At 39.3% G+C, this 20,865-nt stretch overlaps 1 pseudogene; it reads right to left on the bottom strand.

Moving 5' to 3' along the window:
- Positions 1–9,475: 9,475 nt before the first annotated feature.
- On the bottom strand, positions 9,476–9,887 carry LOC148002397 (ubiquitin-ribosomal protein eL40 fusion protein pseudogene; annotated as a pseudogene).
- Positions 9,888–20,865: the final 10,978 nt, after the last annotated feature.

The raw sequence follows: 20,865 nt of genomic DNA, 5'->3' as shown, positions 1-20,865 counted from the left end.
CAGAACCAAAAGTTGGTTCTTTGAGAAAATCAACAAGATAGATAAACCCTTAGCCAGACTAACAAGACGACACAGAGAGTGTGTCCAAATTAACAAAATCAGAAATGAAAAGGGAGACATAACTACAGAATCAGAGGAAATACAAAAAAATCATCTGATCTTAGAATAAAAGCCTATATTCAACAAAAATTGAAAATCTGGAGGAAATGGACAATTTCCTAGACAGATACCAGGTACCGAAGTTAAATCAGGAACAGAAAAACCAGTTAAACAACCCCATAACTCCTAAGGAAATAGAAGCAGTCATTAAAGGTCTCCCAACCAAAAAGAGCCCAGGTCCGGACAGGTTCAGTGCAGAATTCTATCAGACCTTCATAGAAGACCTCATACCAATACTATCCAAACTATTCCACAAAATTGAAAAAGATGGAGCACTACTGAATTCCTTCTATGAAGACACAATTACTCTTATACTTAAACCACACAAAGACTCAACAAAGAAAGAGAACTTCAGACCAATTTCCCTTATGAATATTGACACAAAAATACTCAATAAAATTCTGGCAAACCGAATCCAAGAGCATATCAAATCAGTCATCCACCATGATCAAGTAGTCTTCATCTTAGGCATGCAGGGATGGTTTAATATACGGAAAACCATCAACGTGAACCATTATATAAACAAACTGAAAGAACAAAACCACATGATCATTTCACTAGGTGCTGAGAAAGCATTGGACAAAATTCAACACCCCTTCATGATTAAAGTCCTGGAAAGAATAGGAATTTAAGGCCCATACCTAAACATACTAAAAGCCATAAACAGCAAACCAGTTACTAACATTAAACTAAATGGAGAGAAACTTGAAGCAATCCCACTAAAATCAGGGACTAGACAAGGCTGCCCACTCTCTCCCTACTTATTCAATATAGTTCTTGAGGTTCTAGCCAGAGCAATCAGACAACAAAAGGAGGTCAAGGGGATACAGATCGGAAAAGAAGAAGTCAAAACATCACTATATGCAGATGATATGGTAGTATATTTAAGAGATCCCAAAAGTTCCACCAGAGAACTACTAAAGCTGATAAACAACTTCAGTAATGTGGCTGGGTATAAAATTAACTCAAATAAATCAGTAACCTGCCTCTACACAAAAGAGAAACAAGTAGAGAAAGAAATTCGGGAAACGATACCCTTCATAATAGACCCAAATAATATAAAGTACTTCGGTGTGACTTTAACCAAGCAAGTAAAAGATCTTTACAATAAGAACTTCAAGCCTCTGAAGAAAGAAATTGAAGAAGACCTCAGAAGATGAAAAGATCTCCCATGCTCATGCATTGGCAGGATTAATATAGTAAAAATGGCCATTTTACCAAAAGCAATCTACAGATTCAATGCAATCCCCATCAAAATACCAATCCATTTCTTCAAAGAGTTAGACAGAACAATTTGCAAATTCATCTGGAATATCAAAAAACCCAGGATAGCTAAAACTATCCTCAACAATAAAAGGACTTCAGGGGGAATCACTATCCCTGAACTCAAGCAGTATTACAGAGCAATAGTGATAAAAACTGCATGGCATTGGTACAGAGACAGACAGATAGACCAATGGAATAGAATTGAAGACCCAGAAATGAACCCACACATCTATGAGCACTTGATTTTTGACAAAGGAGCCAAAACCATCCAATGGAAAATGATAGCATTTTCACCAAATGGTGCTGGTTCAACTGGAGGTCAACATGTAGAAGAATGCAGATCGATCCAGGCTTATCACCCTGTACAAACTTAAGTCCAAGTGGATCAAGGACCTCCACATCAAACCAGATACACTCAAACTAATAGAAGAAAAACTAGGGCAGCATCTCTAACACATGGGCACTGGAAAAAATTTCCTGAACAAAACACCAGTGGCTTATGCTCTAAGATCAAGAATCGACAAATGGGATCTCATAAAACTGCAAATATTCTTTAAGGAAAAGGACACTGTGGTTAGGAAAAAATGGCAACCAAGAGACTGGGAAAAGATCTTTACCAATCCTACAAGAGATAGAGGCCTTATATCCAAAATATACAAAGAACTCAAGAAGTTAGACTGCAGGAAGACAAATAACCCTATTAAAAATGGGGTTCAGAGCTAAATAACGAATTCATAGCTGAGGAATGCCGAATGGCTGAGAAACACCTAAAGAAATGTTCAACATCTTTAGTCATAAGGGAAATGCAAATCAAAACAATCCTGAGATTTCACCTCACACCAGTGAGAATGGCTAAGATCAAAAACTCAGGTGACAGCAAATGCTGGCGAGGATGCGGAGAAAGAGGAACACTCCTCCATTGTTGGTGGGATTGCAGACTGGTACAACCATTCTGGAAATCAGTCTGGAGGTTCCTCAGAAAATTGGACATTGAACTGCCTGAGGATCCAGCTATACCTCTCTTGGGCATATACCCATAAGATGCCCCAACATATAAAAAAGTGCTCCACTATGTTCATAGCAGCCTTATTTATAATAGTCAGAAGCTGGAAAGAACCCAGATGCCCTTCTACAGTTGAACGGATACAGAAAATGTGGTACATCTACACAATGGGATATTGCTCAGCTATCAAAAACAATGACTTTATGAAATTCGTAGGCAAATGAAGGCAACTGGAAAATATCATCCTGAGTGAGGTAACCTAATCACAGAAATGGTATGCACTCATTGATAAGTGGCTATTAGCCCAAATGCTTGAATTACCCTAGATGCCTAGAACATTTGAAACTCAAGACAGATGATCAAAATGTGAGTGCTTCACTCCTTCTTTAAAAGGGGAACAAGAATACCCTTGGCAGGGAATAGAGAGGCAAAGATTAAAACAGAGACAGAAGGAACACCCATTCAGAGCCTGCCCCACATGTGTGCCATACATATACAGCCACCCAATTAGACAAGATGGATGAAGCAAAGAAGTGCAGGTAGACAGGAACCAGATGTAGATGGCTCCTGAGAAACACAGCCAGAATAGAGCAAATACAGAGGTGAATGCCAGCAGCAAACCACTGAACTGAGAACAGGACCCCCGTTGAAGGAATCAGAGAAAGAACTGGAAAGCTTGAAGGGGCTCAAGGCCCCATATGAACAACAATGCCAAGCAACCAGAGCTTCCAGGGACTAAGCCACTACCTAAAGACTATACATGGACTGACCCTGGACTCTGACCTCATAGGTAGCATTGAATACCCTAGTAAGATCACCAGTGGAAGGGGAAGCTCTAGGTCCTGCTAATTCTGAACCCCCAGGGAACGTGATTGTTGGGGGAAGGGCGGCAATGGGGGGAGGATGGTGAGGGGAACACCCATAAAGAAGGGGAGGTGGAGGGGTTAGGGGGATGTTGGCCCGTAAACCAGGAAAGGAAGTAACATTCGAAATGTAAATAAGAAATACTCAAGTTAATAAAAAAAATATTTAAAGTAAAAAGAAAATAAATAAAAGTAAGGTTCAGAGCTAAACAAAGAATTCACAGCTGTGGAATGCCGAATGACTGAGAAACACCTACAGAAATGTTCAACATCTTTAGTCATAAGGGAAATGCAAATCATAACAACCCTGAGATTCCACCTCACACCAGTGACTTGCCTAAGATCAAAAACTCAGGTGACAGCTGATGCTGGCGAGGATGTGGAGAAAGAGGAACACTCCTCCATTGTTGGTGGGATTGCAGACTGGTACAACCATTCTGGAAATCAGTCTGGAGGTTCCTCAGAAAATTAGACATTGAAATACCTGTGGACCCAGCTATACCTCTCTTGGGCAGATACCCAAAATATTCCCTAACATATAACAAAGACACATGCTCCACTCTGTTTAAAGCAGCCTTATTTATAATAGCCAGAAGCTGGAAAGAACCCAGATGCCTTTCAACAGAGGAATGGATACAAAAAAAGTAGTACATCTACAACATAGAATACTACTCAGCTATCAAAAACAATGTCTTTATGAAATTCATAGGCAAATGGATGGAACTGGAAAATATCATCCTGAGTGAGGTAAGCCAATCACAGAAAAACACACTTGGTATGCACTCATTGATAAGTGGATATTAACCGAAATGTTCGATTTACCCTAGATGCACAGAACACATGAATCCCAGGAAGGATGACCAAAATACGAATGCATCACTCCTTCTTAAAAGGGGAATAAGAATACCCTTGGGAGGGAATAGGGAGGCAAAATTTAGAACAGAGGCAGAAGGAACACCCGTTCAGAGCCTGCAACACATGTGGCCCATACATATACAGCCACCAAACTAGATAAGATGGATGAAGCAAAGAAGTGCAGGCTGACAGGAACTGGATGTAGATCTCTGCTGAGAGACACAGCCAGAATACAGCGAATACATAGACGAATGCCATCAGCAAACCACTGTACTGAGAATGGTATCCCCATTGAAGGAATCTTAGAAAGGACTTAAAAAGCTTGAAGGGGCTTGAGATCCCATATGAACAACAATGCCAACCAACCACAGCTTCCAGGGACTAAGCCAGTACGCAAAGAGTATACATGGATTGACCCTGTGCTCCAACTGCATAGGTAGCAATGAATAGTCTAGTAAGAGCACCAGTGGAAGGGGAAGCCCTTGGTCCTGCCATGTCTGAATGCCCAGTGAATCTGATTGTTTGGGGGAGGGTGGTAATGGGGGGAGGATGGGGAACGGAACACCCATGTAGAAGGTGACGGGGAGGGGTTAGGGGGATTTTGTCCTGGAAACTGGGAAAGGGATTAACAATTGAAATGTAAATAAGAAATACCCAAGTTAATAAAGATGGAGAAAAAAAGCAACCTATTCAAAACAGTGTAAAAAAAACATGAAATTGTATTTGTAAGTGTGTTGGGATTTTAAAGTTATTTTTGTGTCAGGGAGCTGTACCTGCTGTTTATTGGAAAGTCTTTTCTTGGTTGTAGGATGAGCACCTCGCTGCCTTGTTCCAGAAGCTGGAGGAACCGTTTATTCTGTTATCAGGAGGATGGGACACTGCAATATTTAGAGGAATTGCTATCTATATTAATGGTTAGGGATGTTGAGTGCTTTTTACTGTTTTGTGCCCAATTTTATCATGAACTTTTTAAGATTAAGAAAAAAATGTTTTAATCTTCAATTACTTATAGTCTGACTTATTTGCTTTTCTGTTGCTATGATGAAATACCATGACCAAGTCAGTTTATGGAAGAGTTTATTTTGTGTGAGCTTCCATGAGATCATCATGGCAGGATGCTGAGAGATCACATGGTAAACACCAAATATGAAGCAAAGAGAGTGAACAGGAATTGGGGCTAGTCTATATACTAGCCTCAGAGCTAGTCCCTAGCAAGGTAGAGCCTGTAAAGTCACCACCAGGGTTCAGACTTTAGAGCCTATGGGACATATTCTCATTCAAACCACCACATTTCCCTCCCAGGCTCCAAAGGCCATTGTTATGATGCGAAGTATATTTAATCCTACTTCAGAAGTCCCCACGGTCTCCCATGGTCTCCCACAGTCTCGTTAAAACCCCGTGATTTCGAAAAGTGAATTAATTTCAACATACAATGGAAAAGATATATATTACTATTTCCTAAAAGAAGAAATGGGGGCATAGTCAGAAAATGCTGGACCAAGCAAGACTGATAAGGCAGCATGTAAACATCAAGTCCCCTAGGTCAGACTTCCTACCTGTGGGTCATGACCCATTTACAGGGGCTCCCTAAGACCATCTGTAAACCTATGTTTACATTATGATTCATGACAGTAGCAAAGTTACAATTATGAAGTAGCAACAAAGATAATTTCAAGGTTGGGGATCACAACAACACAAGGTATTACATTAAAGGGTCACAGCATTAGGAAGGTTGAGAACCAGGGCTCTAGCTTAATATCTGATATCAGAGGCTTAGATGGCAGCATCCCTCCATCTTCTGCCTTTAAAATATATCTCTTCCAGGCTGGTTCTATCCCATGTAAGCAACTCTCCCTGGCAGAAATCACAGCTTTGGCGCTCCAACACCTTGGAGTCTGTACAAGTATCCCAGGCTTCACTTCATCTCTCAGGGTCTTCATGCAGGAACTCAGGATTAGGGTTGGCCCTGAGGTCCTTTGGGGTGCATGCTTGTGATTTCCTAGAGAAAGATCTGTTTTTTTCTTGCTTGAGAAAGGGTACATACGTAGCAGAGAACATTTTTGGATTTGTGAAAGGTCAGGAAAGGGCCATAATTGTCAGTCTAGAAAGGGTATCACCGAGTTACCCCTTTGTATTAGTTGCCTCTTCTACCAGTTCTATCTACTCCTCCTGGGTCTAGTCTCTGGAATGAATGAGTAGTTTGTCTTGTGAGTTGGTGAAGATATCTGGAAATTTTAATTTTTGCATAGCTTTAGCTATGAACTCCCTGTCTGAAGACTTATCTGCTGTGATGATTTGAATAAGAATGACCACCATAGGCTCATATGCTTGAATGCTTGTCCTATAAGGAGTAGCACTATTAGGAGGTGGGGCCTTGTTGGAGTATGTGTGGCCATGTTGGAGGATGTGGGTCACTGGGAAAGTGGGCTGTGAGATCTTTATATTCAAGCTATGACCAGTGTCGACACAGTCTCCTGCTACTGCCTTCAGATGAAGATGTAGAACTCTCAGCTCCTTCTCCAGCACGATGCCTCCCTGAATGCTGCCATGCTTCCCACCATGGCGATAATGGACTAAACTTCTGAGAGTGTAAGCCAGGCCAAAGTCAGATTTCCTTATCAAAGTTGACTCAGTAACGGTGTCTCTTCACAGCAATAAAACTGTAAGACACCTATTCACCTCCTTTTTTTTTGCCCAGTGAAATTGTTCCATCTGTTTCAGGCCCCCAATTATTTATTTATTTAATTAATTTTATTTTCCTTTTTTTTTTGTACCAAATAATTTCTGAGTTTTCATTTACCCAATCTAGGTTTATATCTTTCTGATCATTTTAGCACTTGTCTTTCTTTATTGAGTATTACTACCCAATTTTTTCTTAATTGAGTCTTCTTGATGGTCATAGTTGTGTATGTTTACCCAATTGACAGCAAATTGCTGTCAATATGTATGTCAGTGTCATTTTTTTTAACCTGTGCAGTTGACTGATACATATTTGTCATTTGAGATCTCTTCATATATCACTGTGCTTGATTCCTGGTTGTCTTCATACAGGTATAGATGATTTCACCTTGTTTCTCTGGGTCCATGGCTAATTAATTAATTAATTAATTAATTAACATGAGTACACTGTAGCTGTATTCAGACACATCAGGATATATCATCAGATCCCATTACAGATGGTTGTGAGCCACCATGTGGTTGTTGGGAATTGAACTCAGGACCTCTTATCCACTGAGCTATCTCTCCAGCCCAGGTCCATGCCTCTTAAGGTATGTGCAATATTACCCCTCTTTAGACCTTATTATAGTTCCTTGTTATATAGACACAAGGTAGAGTTACATTTTCATTACTGTATAATTGTACTGTTGTTGTCTCTGTGATGACTGAATCTAACTATTTTATTTATTCGTTGAGTTAAAGTTAAGTACTAATCAATCAAGATATTTGCTTAACGAGAGCAGATCATACTGTTTATAATTACAAGTTTTGCTGGTAAAGTGTTACTTCAGAGTGGATCCTGGTAGAGCTTTTAGAGTTAGCCTATAGAAAATGCAAAAATTTTCTTCAACATACCTTGGCAAATTTAATTTCTTAGACTTTGGTCATATATACTCTGAGAAGTTAAGAATGTTAAAAACAAAATCACTGCTTTTTATATTCACTACTTAAGAAACTCCTCAATTCTCTATAGCACCTTATGTGGGAAAAAGCGAAGGAGGAAAAGAGTGCAGTAGTACTATTTTAATTCTTATATTTGGTCTGAAGTTTCTTTTATCTTTGTTTCCTTCTGGTGTTTGATTTAGGACATTAAGGTCCTTTCAGATTCTTTCACTAGTAGGGAGGGGCTGACTGTACACAGACCCTTGACTTTTGTGATTTGAGCCCTTTAGGTCTTTTGACTGTCCTGTATAGCCTTCAGCCTGTGTATTGATCTTACACACCTGCAGTGTAAGCAGTTGAGAGAGCTGGTCTTGCTGCCTGTGTCCGGTGCCCTGTTTAGAAGTGGAGGGATATTGGAAATCAAAGTGTGCACGGGAAGGTTGACTTGGGAGAGAGATGCCTAGATCAGCCCATTGTTATCTGTGAGAAAGCTTTGGAAAGATACCTGCTGTGTTGTCATTTGCTAATTTTCAGTTGTGAAGGCCTCATCTCAGGCAACCTTGACTTCCTGTCCTTCTTTTTTTCTCTCAGACTCAGGGAACCCCAACTATGTTGTGGCATTGGCGTCACCTTGTGTCCCAGCTCAGGGCTGGTGTGCTCCCTCTGGTTGCCTAGGTTTGCTTGGGGCTTGGGCAGGGAGCCTCTCAGTTAGCTCTCTGTACACCCTTTAGACTCATGCTTAATTTCTACCCTGAAGCAGCTTTAGAGTGAAGCCTAGTTGTTAATATTGAGTGGATGGGGGTGGATTTCCGTATCGGGTTACTTCGGTTCTAAGCCAGACATGGGTTTGTCAATTTGTTACTAAAATTTCCAACCCTAACAGTCCATGTAAAAGACACACAATCCAAATATTTTAATTATAAGTTATATTTCTAGATTGGGCATATGTAATACAATACTAACTTATTTCCCAATTCTAAGACTCCTTATTGCTTCTGGTTTCTCCCAGCCACATGATTCTGGTGCATAGTGGCTTCCTTTTCTTCTCTTCCTTCTCTCTTTTTCTCCTATCTGCCACCCCCTCCTGAGCCTCCAGTCCCACCTTTCCTATCCACTACCCAATCATAGGCTCTAACCTTTTATTGACTTATTAAAGTGGAGAGAAGGTTCACATAGCATCACCTAAGTACATGATGCTCTGCTTGTGGGCTGGGGGCAACCCCTCTTGAGGAACCAATATGAACAATAATATACAAGCAGCATCAAGCCAAACCACTACAGTTTACTCGTAAGATCTGTTTTTAGTACAAAATCCAATAATTTCAGTTGTTTAAATGTGTGTCTTACTATATTTCTTATACAGCTGTTTTCCAAATGTGGGTATGTCTGGTGTGTTTTACCGGCATAGAGTATTCATAATTAACAGTGTATTTTCTTGCCACCAATACATGAATTTTTGTTGGATATGCTACAGATTCATAATGGTGTTACACAGGAAAGCTAATTGTCAGAATTTTGTTTTGTTTTTGAGACAGGGTTTTCTGTATAGCCCTGGCTGTCCTGGAACTCACTTTGTAGACCAGGCTGCCTTCAGACTTACAGAGATGTGCCTGCCCTCTGTCTCTGAGTGCTAGGGTTTAAGTCCTGTGCCCAGCTTGATATTTTTCTTTCTTTCTTTCATTCTCTCTCTCTCTCTCTCTCTCTCTTTTTTTGCCCCTATCAATGGATTTTATTTGGTCACAGGGTCACAGGCCAGGTATGGCCCCAGCTTTATTTGACCTTCTTCTCTGGGTCTCAGGTTTTTGGTGTTGCCAAACTTCTTGTAGCATGTGACTACACTCTGTGCAGGCATGAATAGCACTTGTGGCAGATCATCTTGTCACAATTGTAATTCTGGACAAGGTGACAAAGTGATGACTCAATGATGCCACTGTGCAGACATAGCAGCAGGTGCAAGGTGGACTCTTTCTGGATGTTGTAGTTGGACAGGGTGTGGCCATCCTCCCAATGTTTGCCAGTGAATATCAGCTCTGCCGTTCGGTGGGATGCCTTCCTTGTCTTGGATCATTATTGATGGTGTCACTGGGCTTGATCTCAAGAGTAATGGTCTTGCCCATTTGGGTCTTCATAAAAATCTGCATGTTGGCATCTGCCACATGGCCACCTTGTTGAAGAGAAAGAGTGGTTTGGGGTTTTTGGGGTTTTTTTGTTTGTTTGTTTTGCTTTTTCTTTTTAATACTTAGATCATTTTGTTGACTTCTCGGTGTTTGTTGAGGGCTGGTATAATTTGCATTTTAAATATATTTACCTAGAACTTCACTGCTTCCTCTGTCCTTTATCTTAACAGGCAGGTGTCCTTTGATTTGGGACTGTATAGACTTTTTTTTAATTGTTTCCAGTCTGTGTTCTTCTTTCACTGGCCTTTTATGAGTCAGTTATTCACAGAATTGGCTGTAACAGTGCACGAAAGGTTTGGCCAGAGCTTGAGACAAGTAGAAATGGGTGGCAGTTTTAGTACCTGTACTATAATATTTCAGAACACCAGGGGGATTATTAGAAGTAATATTATTATAAAGTTGTGTTATCCTAATAGTTGGGTTATAATAATCCTTATTAACAATCTCTGGTTATTCTAATTCAGCAATTTTCCTTATGAGATAATATATACTTTCATCTCCATAAAATATAATAGACATGCGGCAGAACTAGTAACAGCTAATGATGAAAGAACAATTCCCTGTGTATATAGACTTTGGTTTTTTTGTGTGAACTACTTTTTGAAATATGTTGAATTATGACAGCAGTATTGTTGGTATCAGGAATTGCCTTGAGCAGCGACACCATTTGGTAACTGTTGACATGGCAACAGCCCTACATTCCCAGTATTCCTTTGGTCCAAATCCCAGCTCCACGTGGGAGTAGTTATGTCATATTCCAAATGAAAGGCAGACTTTTTCTGCCCTCATGCTCTCTCTTCTCTTCATTCTTTTCTCTTCTTTCTCTCACCCCTTTCCCTTGTCTTGTTCTCCCATTGAATCTCACCAAGTGTTAACTGTGTTAGTTTTGTGTGCTCTATTTGGATGGGTGTGGTAGGTATTTTATTAAAACGAGATTTTAATAACAACAAGTATGATAATTTAAGAGCTTGGATATCAAACTGACTGGAAATAAATTCTAATTTGGGCACTCACCAGCTGTTGAACTTATATTATTAATATAAAAGTTGTGGGTGATAGTAATTTTTCCCTATAGTGTTATGAGAATTAATTTAACTCCTTGTAAACCTCTTGTGTTTTATTACTTATCAGGAACATTGGGTAGTAGTAGCCATTGTAATTGTTTCATTAAATAAAGTGTGTAGAGTTGTGCAGAATGGAGTTTATCAAAGCTAAAAAGGTGAAACTACACATAACTAAATTGTATAATCAGATTTATCTTATAAAATTATAATCTTAAAGGAAGAAGGTTAGAATGTAGAATAGGAAATAATGCTATGCTATTGTTAGAAGTGATTTAACATTCTATCAGAAAACTGGAGAAATGGAAATTCATGAACTAAGGTGGCGTGACTTTCTTTGTGTGCTGTTTCATGAATCATCTCTATGATGATTCCGTTTAGAGCTATTTAATCTCTGCAAATGTTTGGGCCCTTTTACAAACCCTTCCTGGACTCCCAGGATGCAGATGTTTTCTGCCCTGTTAGCAACTTTACTTTTCATTCTACAGGAGCAACAGTTTAAAAATTCTATTAGTCACAGACTGACTCTCAGCGATTTCTCTTTCACTATCTTGTGTCCTGGTCTCTGATTTCTCCAACTATTCCTCCACATCCTTTCTCCATGTGCTTGTCTAGTTTGCCCTCCAGTGAGAACCATGTTTCCTTGCATTTCCATGAAGCTCACATGGAGTAGCTCACTCTGCTTGTGGAGAGACCCATGTACTCTGCTGCACTGTGGAACAGGTCAGCTAGCCCAGTGAAGAAGAACACTATGGTGTTGCCTCTCAGGCCAGGGCAGTGGGGGTGCATGGCCCACACTCAGTGGTCAAAGATGAACTTTGCATAATTTCCAAGTGAGACTCTTATTTTAAAAGTCCTTAAAATATAAAGGTTATGCAACTTCCTTTTAAAGCTTAATTCATGGTTGTAACTTTGGAATATGATATATCATTGCTGTGGTCTTTGTTTAGTGGCATTTTCTGTTGGTTTGTTATTGATGACCCTTAAATTCTTCCAGAATAAATAGTGGACTGTTATGGAAACACTGGATAATCTGCTTACTTTGTCTTGAGTTTGTAAGAATGTGACACGTACTTACATTTTACCAGAAGCCATAGCTATGGGTGCTAGGATCTGAAAATATATGTATGGGCTGTGTACTAGGTAAAGATGTTGATGGTTATTGGTCAGATAAGGAAAAGTTATTGGTGGGGTTGGTGTGGGGCTGCTTGTATTTAAATGCTCCCTACATACTGGCTCCCAAGATCTGGAAGCCCTGAGGAACAGATCCTCAAGTACCCCAAGTGATGCTTTGTAAACTTTGCTTCTTAGTTTAACTCATCAAAAATGGATAGAGTCTGTGATTAGGCAACAGAAGAAGAAAGGTGGGATTGATGATGGAGTGGAGGGTCTCAAGAGACAGGATAAGGGGGAACAAGAGAGGAGACCAAGGGAAGAGGAAACCGCCATGTGAGGAGATGGACCCTGAGCATATGGCCTGGAAAAAGAGCAAGTAACAAGGGACATTATGGCATGGATATAGGTTAGTGTAGCTGTAAACCTGCCCAATTAGGCTTATGACTTGTAAATAAAGTACCTGGATTGTGTGTCTTTTATTTGGACTAGTTAGAGTGTTTAATTCCTTTTATAATTGGTGCCTTTGACCCTGAGATTAAGTCTCATGCTCTACTGAAATGAAGTTAGTTATTGTACTTTGTGTTTCTCGTGGTGCAATAACTTTGCTGTTTTTCATAGATCATTGAAGTGTTTCAATATGTGTGAAAAAGAGGCAGTGAGTAGTTTTTTTTTTTAACTATGTGCTACTGAAGTGTACACAGAATAGCTTTGTTTGGAATTAGCTAAAGTGATAGGTTTGGGTCTTGCTTTACTAACAGTGTTGTTTGTAGCAGAAAAAGTTCTATAAAAGCACACATCATGATTAACCAATTAGTATTATCCAGAGAATGACCAATTTCTTTAATATACTTATCCATTATTAATGGACTTCTTTATGGTTCAGGTGCCAGGCACATTTATACATCTGGGTGAGATTGCAAATTTTGTTTGGATATTACAAATGCTGGTAAGCTGTTTTTCTATCGAAACTGGAATTATGTTCTGTAAAGCAGTTACTACTGACTAAAATTGAACTCAGGTTTTTTAGTTGAAGGTGTACTTGTTTCATGACAAGTAGAAAATAATGCTGTTAGACTGTTTTTACCTGTACGTAAAAGAAAAACTTTAATGTTTAAGATAAAGTGTCATTATATTATATAAAAATATTTATATAATGTGGGTATATTTGTGTATGTGTGTGTGTGTGTGTGTGTGTATGTATGTATGTGTGCGCGCGCGCACGCACCCATGTATGTGTGGATGTAGTGTATAGATGAGATCATCTTGTTACACTGACATAGTTTCTGGATATGGGAAACAGGAAACCAAACTTTCTAAAAATGATTAGTAAGTTTTTGTTTAATCAAATGGCTGGCAGAAACTTAAATTTCTTTAACATATTAGTTTTAAGTTCTATAGAAAGTTCTTTTAGGAAAGAAAAAATAACCATTCCAAGAAACTTCTTTTCTGTTTTTCCTATTATAGTGAGCTGCACAGTTCTCCAAAGCAAGGAGGTGGACTTCATCCTCCTTACCACTTTCATCCTTGCCTACCCCAGGGACTGTGTGACAAGGTAACAGAATGGTTTACATTTATTAAAACATGATACCGTGAGTTTATTGTGACGTGTTTTTGTCTGAACACTGCTGAAGAATAAAAAAAACAATTTTACTAGTTTTTGTACTAAGTATAGAAATAACGGCCATTCATGCAGGTGTTTGGAACCTAAATATTTGCACCTGAAAATAATAGAAACCATATTTCCTTAATAAACCTTAAGGAAAATATATTTTAACATAATGATTAAATCTTATTTTAATGCAGACCTAATATCAGATTCATCAGTAAGAATCCTGATTCTATGCAATGAAATTGAATTGATTCTGTTTTTTTCATGAGATGAAATTGCTTCTTGTAGCTATGAAGGCAGGTATGGAGAAGCTAAGTGAGTTCTATTTCTTAATGGATAGTTGATTTTTTTATATTTTTAGAAGATTAACCCTCGCAAGTCAGTTCTACAGTTTCCACATATGAAATATATATTACAAAGGAAATATTTTAGTCTGAGTCCTTCATCTATACTACCATGTAAAGAATTTTAAATAACATAATAGTCACTAGTGATCCTCCATTGAAAACCAAAATAATAATAATAATAATAATAATAATAATAATAATAATAATAATAATAGGCATTGTCATGTTTACCTTCCTTCAGGTATAAAATGGTAAAAAATTAAAAGTTACATTTTTCTTTTTCTTTTTCTTTTTTTATTTGAATGGCATTGGCGGGGCCTTATTTGTCAGTCTTTACAAATAAGAAAAACTCGCCTCACAACTGTTCATAACTGCAGTTCTGGGCAGTGCGTCCTTCACGGACACAGTCACGTATATTCAAAAAAAACACACAGAAAATTAAGCTGCAACTCGATATCCTTCTAAATTAAAAGTAAACTATTTTCTACCATTGCTGATGACCAATGTTGGCATCTGTGTGGTGGGTAAAATGAGGCAGGCAGTCGTTGGATGTCATTGCTTAAAGCTATTGATGGGGGTGGATCCAGACACCTATCAGGATGCTGCCCCAGGGAGCCAGCGACTAGAGATGTTACTCAACAGGCAGTTTTCTGAGGGAGCAAAGCTTAAGTTACTGGGGGGTTGGCACTCTCTATGATCAGCGAAAAACCTATGAACTCTTAACTCCTTGGGGTCAGTGAGAAAGACCAGGGAAGAGAGAAAATTCACACACACACACACACACACACACACACACACACACACACACACAGAGTTGATGGTAGAAGGAACAGTGTTCCAGCCCATCAGACACAAGCCTAAACAGATACACATAGTTGATGGATGCCCTAACCCTTGTGCTTTATTCTTTGTTCCATCACTTATATATCCCAGCCAAATCTCTCAAGCAGCATTAAATTGCAATGTAATTGTTTTAGTTTTCTTCTAGACAAAGACAGGAGTAATTATTTCATCATTTATCCTTAAAAAGTATTCTTAAAAGACTCACAGATCTAACCACTTATATAAAAATCAGTCATATCTACTTTAAATCCTCAGAATGAGTATCTACTCAAGAGCAATTCTTAATAAATCTCATCAGGAAGCTGAGGGCAAAAATGTGTATAAGAAATCAATTGTTAGTGTCAGAGATGTTGGCCAGTGAGTGATTTGAGGCCCCTTAGAGTTTTCCCATAATTCTTAGATAATGAGGAACATGCTGGCAGTGAACAGAACAGAACTCCATAACATCATAACAGCCTCAAGTCCTCAGGACACATAGCTCTCAGGACACATAGTCCTTGGAGCTGACACACTGAGTCGCACCCAAACGACTGTGGTAATGGGGGGGGGGGGGTACATACTAGATCCTATCTCCATTTTAAACTTGATACTTAAATGGTTTTTTTATTTACATGATAAATGCATGAAGCTTGGGATTTGCTTCTCAATAACTTAAGAGGTTTCTTAGTTGTTTGGAGTTCTCTGTGGTGATGTGAATGTTAGGAAAATCCCAGAAGCCACTGAGTACTAACAGAGTATTATTTATTCTTCTGCTCTTAGCAAGAGGGCAAGAAACACCGGTAGCTGTTTCTTAAGCAGGAATATGTTCAGTGAATTTCTTTATTGTTTTACAGTTTTCATGGCACACATTCCTTTGTCATATTAATTTCAAGTATTTTGTTGTTGTTTTGTTTTGTTTTAGTTTATTGAGAATACTATTGTCCCCTTGCTTTCGTGTTTGTCTTTTGTATATAAAAAGGATACTGATTCCTGTGCTTTAACCTTGTGTTTTTCAACTTTTATCAATATTTATCAGCTCTAGGAGTTTTTTTTATGATTTAGTTTTTATGTATAGAATTTTAAAACCTGAAAATAAACATATATTGATTTCTTCCCTTCTCATTTGTATTTGCTTCATTAACTTGACTTGTTTAATTGCTTGACATAACACTGTAAGAAGTATGTTGAGAAGTGAGTAGAGTGAACATCCTTGTCTTGGTCCTGATTTCAACACAAACACTTTGAATTCTTCTCTCTTTTGGATGACTTTTGCTGTATACTGCCTTTATCAAGTTGAGATAAATCACTCGTATCTCTATTCTCTGCAAGACTTTCATCACAAATGGAGGCTGTATTTTATCAAAGGTCTTTTATGTCTGCCATAGGGTGGTACTTGTACTTATGTGGTAGATTATGTTAATTCTCATGTATTGACGCTTTCCTCCATCTCTGGGATGAAGTGGCCTTAAGCCTAATGGGAAATCTGTTTGTGTTACTGCATTTGGTTTACACGTATTTATTAATGCCTTGTGCACATACGGTTATCAGAGATGTTGGTGTATGACTTTCTTTTTTGGTTGTTTGGTTTGAGCATAGGATTAGACTCCCAGTAAATGTTTTCTAACTGTTTTTGGACTATCTTACCTTTTCAGCTTTGAGAATGTGGTGGCTGCCATTTTCATACTTTTCTTCCCCTACCTTTATATCGGCTCAAATAGAATTCAGGAAGTACTATTGACTTATAGTCAATACAGATTACAATACTGTGCATACTCAAAAGGTATACTTCTTGGTTCTGAACCATGTATGATCTTGGTTCCATTACTATAGGCGGAAATATTTTCAGAACAAAATCTGCTTCCTAAATGTCATAGTTTAGGGCTCACCTGCTTTGTTTTGCAACATACCCTGTTTTTGCTTTCTGTTTGTTTGTTTTGTTTTGTTTTTTGGAAAACTGCTTTTATTTGTTGTAGCACAAAAGTGTTATTTAGCCTATAATTTAAAATTAATATTTTGTAATTACATCCTTGATTTATATGAAAACAAGTCACTAGACCATTTATTTCACTTCTTAGTGTGTTTTTATTGAATTTCACCAGGTCCATTAATGAACATTAGAGGAAGGACCTTGGAAAGGAGTATATCTCTTACATATTCACAGAAGCTTATGCCAAGCAGGAATACTGTGTATAAGACCTAAATTTCTTTGGAAGAACCTGACTGAGGAAGTGAAAAGAAAATGATGGGAAATAGGAAAACATTTGAAAATAAGGCTGTTGACAGGCTGGAGAGGAAGGAGGAGATTGAAATTTTAAATTATGCTACCTGAAACAATGTATTTTCATGGATACAAATATGTCTTTGCCTATTTAAAAAAGTACTAGTTACTATGAGGTAGGATTTATCCATGTCAGTTATACTACAATATGCTTTAGAAATTTAATTCCTGGGAACTTAAATTGAAAGTTAGTGGTATGGTTATTTAAAAACTCATTAAAAACAATTTTAAAAGAAATAATTTCTCACTGTAATTGTGTACTTTTCTCCATTTCCATTGCTTATATAGATACTTATTGCTTCTTCTTACCATCTTTTAAATGATGTTTAGTTACTTATAATAGTTTTCTTTATGTGAGCATAGTTATAAACACACATGATAGTATAAAATAATACAAAGAATAGTGTACTCTATCTTACTTATCAGTTTGTAAATACTCATTTGTGTGTGTGTGTGTGTGTGTGTGTGTGTGTGTGTGTGTGTGTACTTTTAACGTGAGTGAGGCATGTGCCTTGAGAGTGTGGCGGTTGCCATGGCAACAGAAGCAAGCAGGTCTTTGTTACCTAAAGATGATGTCATTGCTGGATTCAGAGGCTAGATGTAAACCACTTCTGATGATAACATACCTCCCTTTTTCTTATCATAGAGAGAAGAAAAAAGGGAAATAGGGGAAGCCGATGCTAAAAGGGAAATAGGGGCTTTAGACATCTTAAACTGCTCCCTGCTGTCTAGGAGCATTATCAGTTTTGGGGTGTAGCTGACTTTCACCATTCAGGTCCACTTGATAGTTGTGTAAAAGGAACTGTTTGAGTTTTCAGTTACAAAATTTTGACTTTTTCTTTGAAGGAATGTGGAAACAAGATTAATGAGGCAGGGAGGAAATAGTAGCTCCAGGAAAATGGGGAGAAGAGGCATTAAGAAGGGCAGTATCCTATTTCCATGTAGGGTTTTGAAAAACCCAGGAATTGGAGGCCTCATGCTGTTCCCTAAATTTCTAGATGTCTGGTTGCAGCTGATGGAATTTATTTCTTACTGCCCCAGATTCATTGACATAGAAACAGCATTCTTCCTGGAGAAACAGACAAAGACCACCTTCTTTAGCTGTCAGAACATCTAGTCCCTGTCAGTTCTGAAGCACAAATGGTGCCAAAGAATCGATCTTTTTCTGGATTATGAGCATGGTTTCATACATTCCTTGGAAACCATTGTCAAGCTGGGATAAGAACTTCGTGTATAGGGTTACGGAAATCGTCGGCCCTGCTGTTCCACTGCCAGCACCTGTAGCTACTTCTGCAGCAACCAGGAATAGCACAACCTGCAGTGCCCTCTTATGCTGGACAGGTATATGTCAAAAACTGGAACTGGTAGAGATTCTTTGCCATGTATTACTCCTAGTTCAGGGAATGAACACCAGTGTGCAAACTCCTCTTGCCCAGCTGGCAGGTAGATGACGATATATACCAGTGCCACAGAGAATTGACGTGTTTTGGACTGCAGGGCACTGAGGCAGAGATGGGGTGACCAGGTTGGGTGCCATAAGGAGTTGGTACACCAAGGTCAGGGTCTGAATCAAAAGGCTAAATGACAAGTTATTACCATTTGTGAGGGAGGATGTCAAGGACGTAAGGACCTTGGAGGAGTGTTTGATTATTTCTCCTATTTTTTCGATATCTAGAGTTTGGGAAATTGGACAAAATTTCTCTGGATGTGGATAGTACTCACTGGAGACCCTGCTTTGTTTTTACATTAGAGCTTACCAACAACTGTTTTCTACCTGGGATTCCATGGGTCTTGCATATAGAACAGGGTCTGGCATTGCTGACAGAAGTGATTGGTCCTTGATCCTAACATATGTATCTGGAACGACCGATATGGGCAGCCCCCATATTTGTCTGGCCATTTTTTGCAATCATCTTTTGTCTGGTCAAAGAGGAAGCAGACAAAGAGAACATAGTATGCAGAAGGAATGACAGATATAGGGATGACAGCAATTTGGATTGGCTCCAGCATGGAGCAGATTCCTGATCCTATTGGGAAAGTCTGTTTGTTACCAGTGGGGATTCCTTGAACCACGAATCTCTAATGTAAGTGATATCATGGATGGAAACGATCAGATGAGAAGCCCAGGTCTAATCCAGTGGAGTGGAGCGCAGATGCTAGAGTGGAGTCTCATTCTTCTGGGATTGGGGAAAAGGTGGGTGGTCTCAACATCTTGTGGAGCTTAAGAGAGCAGGGTCCATGAAGGTCCCTACCATTTAGGAGAGACAGCTAAGAGCTGCTGATCTGGAGGGGACAGAAGAACTTGGTCTCAATGTTGATAGGTAGTGGACAGGAGACAGCGTGTGGCCTTAGTCAGTGGTGGTCAGTAAAGTTCCATAGGAGAGAAAGGGGGTGACAAAGTAATGGGGTAAGTGAATGGTCTAGGAGGGGAGCACATTTAGTTGAAAGAAAAGGAGTTAGTACTGACATCCGTACATGAGTTTGAAAGGTGAGACAAAGAGGTCACTTGGGGAGAGCTTGTAGCCTAAAATGAGCCAGAGGTAGGAGTTTTGCCCAATCAAAGTTCCTGTGACAGTTTGACAAGAGTGGTTTTTAGGGAGCAGTTAGTTCTTTCTACCTTACCTGAAGATTGAGGGTGGTATGGAATATGAAAATGCCAGGTGACATCTAGGGCCTTAGACAGAATTTGAGAAATTTGGGAAGTAAATTAGGGACCATTGTCTCACTGGACGGAGGCTGAGACACTAAATTGGGGATGATCTCTTGGAAGAGGGGCTCAGAAACTGTCTGAACCCTTTTGTTAGTTGTGGGATATGCCTCCACCCACCCCGAGAATGTGTCAATCAAAACTAGGAGGTACTTGGCATATTTGGCATGTGGGTAAAGACAAGTGGCCAGTCAGCTCCAGGAAGGGAACCTCTGGCCTGATGGGTAGAAAAAGGGGTGCTACAATACCAGAGGTTGAAGTCTGACACTTGACAGACTTTGGAAGAGGCAGTGATGGATTTTAAGAAACTTAAGTCCTTAGGAGTGGGCTTCAAGTGGGTTTTAACAAAATAAGACAATGCCTTGCTGTTAGGATGAAAGCTGTGTCGAAGATAGGACAGAGTTTGATGAGTGTTAGGGAGTGAGAGTGGGGATGTGGGTTGCAGTGTAAGAATGTCCTGGGGAGGGTGAGACATGTGTAGGCCCCTAAAGGGCCTCAGCTCTGGCTGCCTCTTCAGCTCAGTCTTTCCCTTGGAGACAATAGAGTCATTCGTCAGGTGGGAACTGCAGTAAACAAACCCTATAGCTGTGTGGAGATGGGAGGCTCTAGCATGGCCATAATTTGGTTTGCATTAGTTACTGATCCTCCTTTAGTCATAAGTACCCCATGCTCCTTGCAGTTAGTGGCATGGGTCAGGATGATACGGAAAGCATGTTTAGAATCTGTGTAGATGTTGAGGGATTGTCCCTGTGCCAGTTTAAATGCATGGGTAAAGACTACTACTTCAGCCTGTTGATTGGTGGTATGAGTAGGAAGGGCCTGTGCCTCAGTGTCTGACACTATGGGGTTGCTGGCTCTTATGGCTCCTTCATGTAGAAAGGAGCTTCCATCTCTATACCAGGTATAGATGGTCTTAGGCAAATTGCCCTCCTGTATGTGGGAAGGGTGAGGTAATAATTCTTCTAAGGTTTTAATGCAGGGGTGAGATAAGGAGTGGTTAGT

The sequence above is a fragment of the Rattus norvegicus genome, chromosome 11 (genome assembly GCF_021556685.1).
Source record: "Rattus norvegicus strain SHRSP/BbbUtx chromosome 11, alternate assembly SHRSP_T2T, whole genome shotgun sequence".
Classification (NCBI taxonomy): Eukaryota; Metazoa; Chordata; class Mammalia; order Rodentia; family Muridae; genus Rattus; species Rattus norvegicus.
The sequence above is the reverse complement of the archived record's forward strand: the minus strand, read 5'-3'. Positions and strand labels throughout refer to the sequence as shown.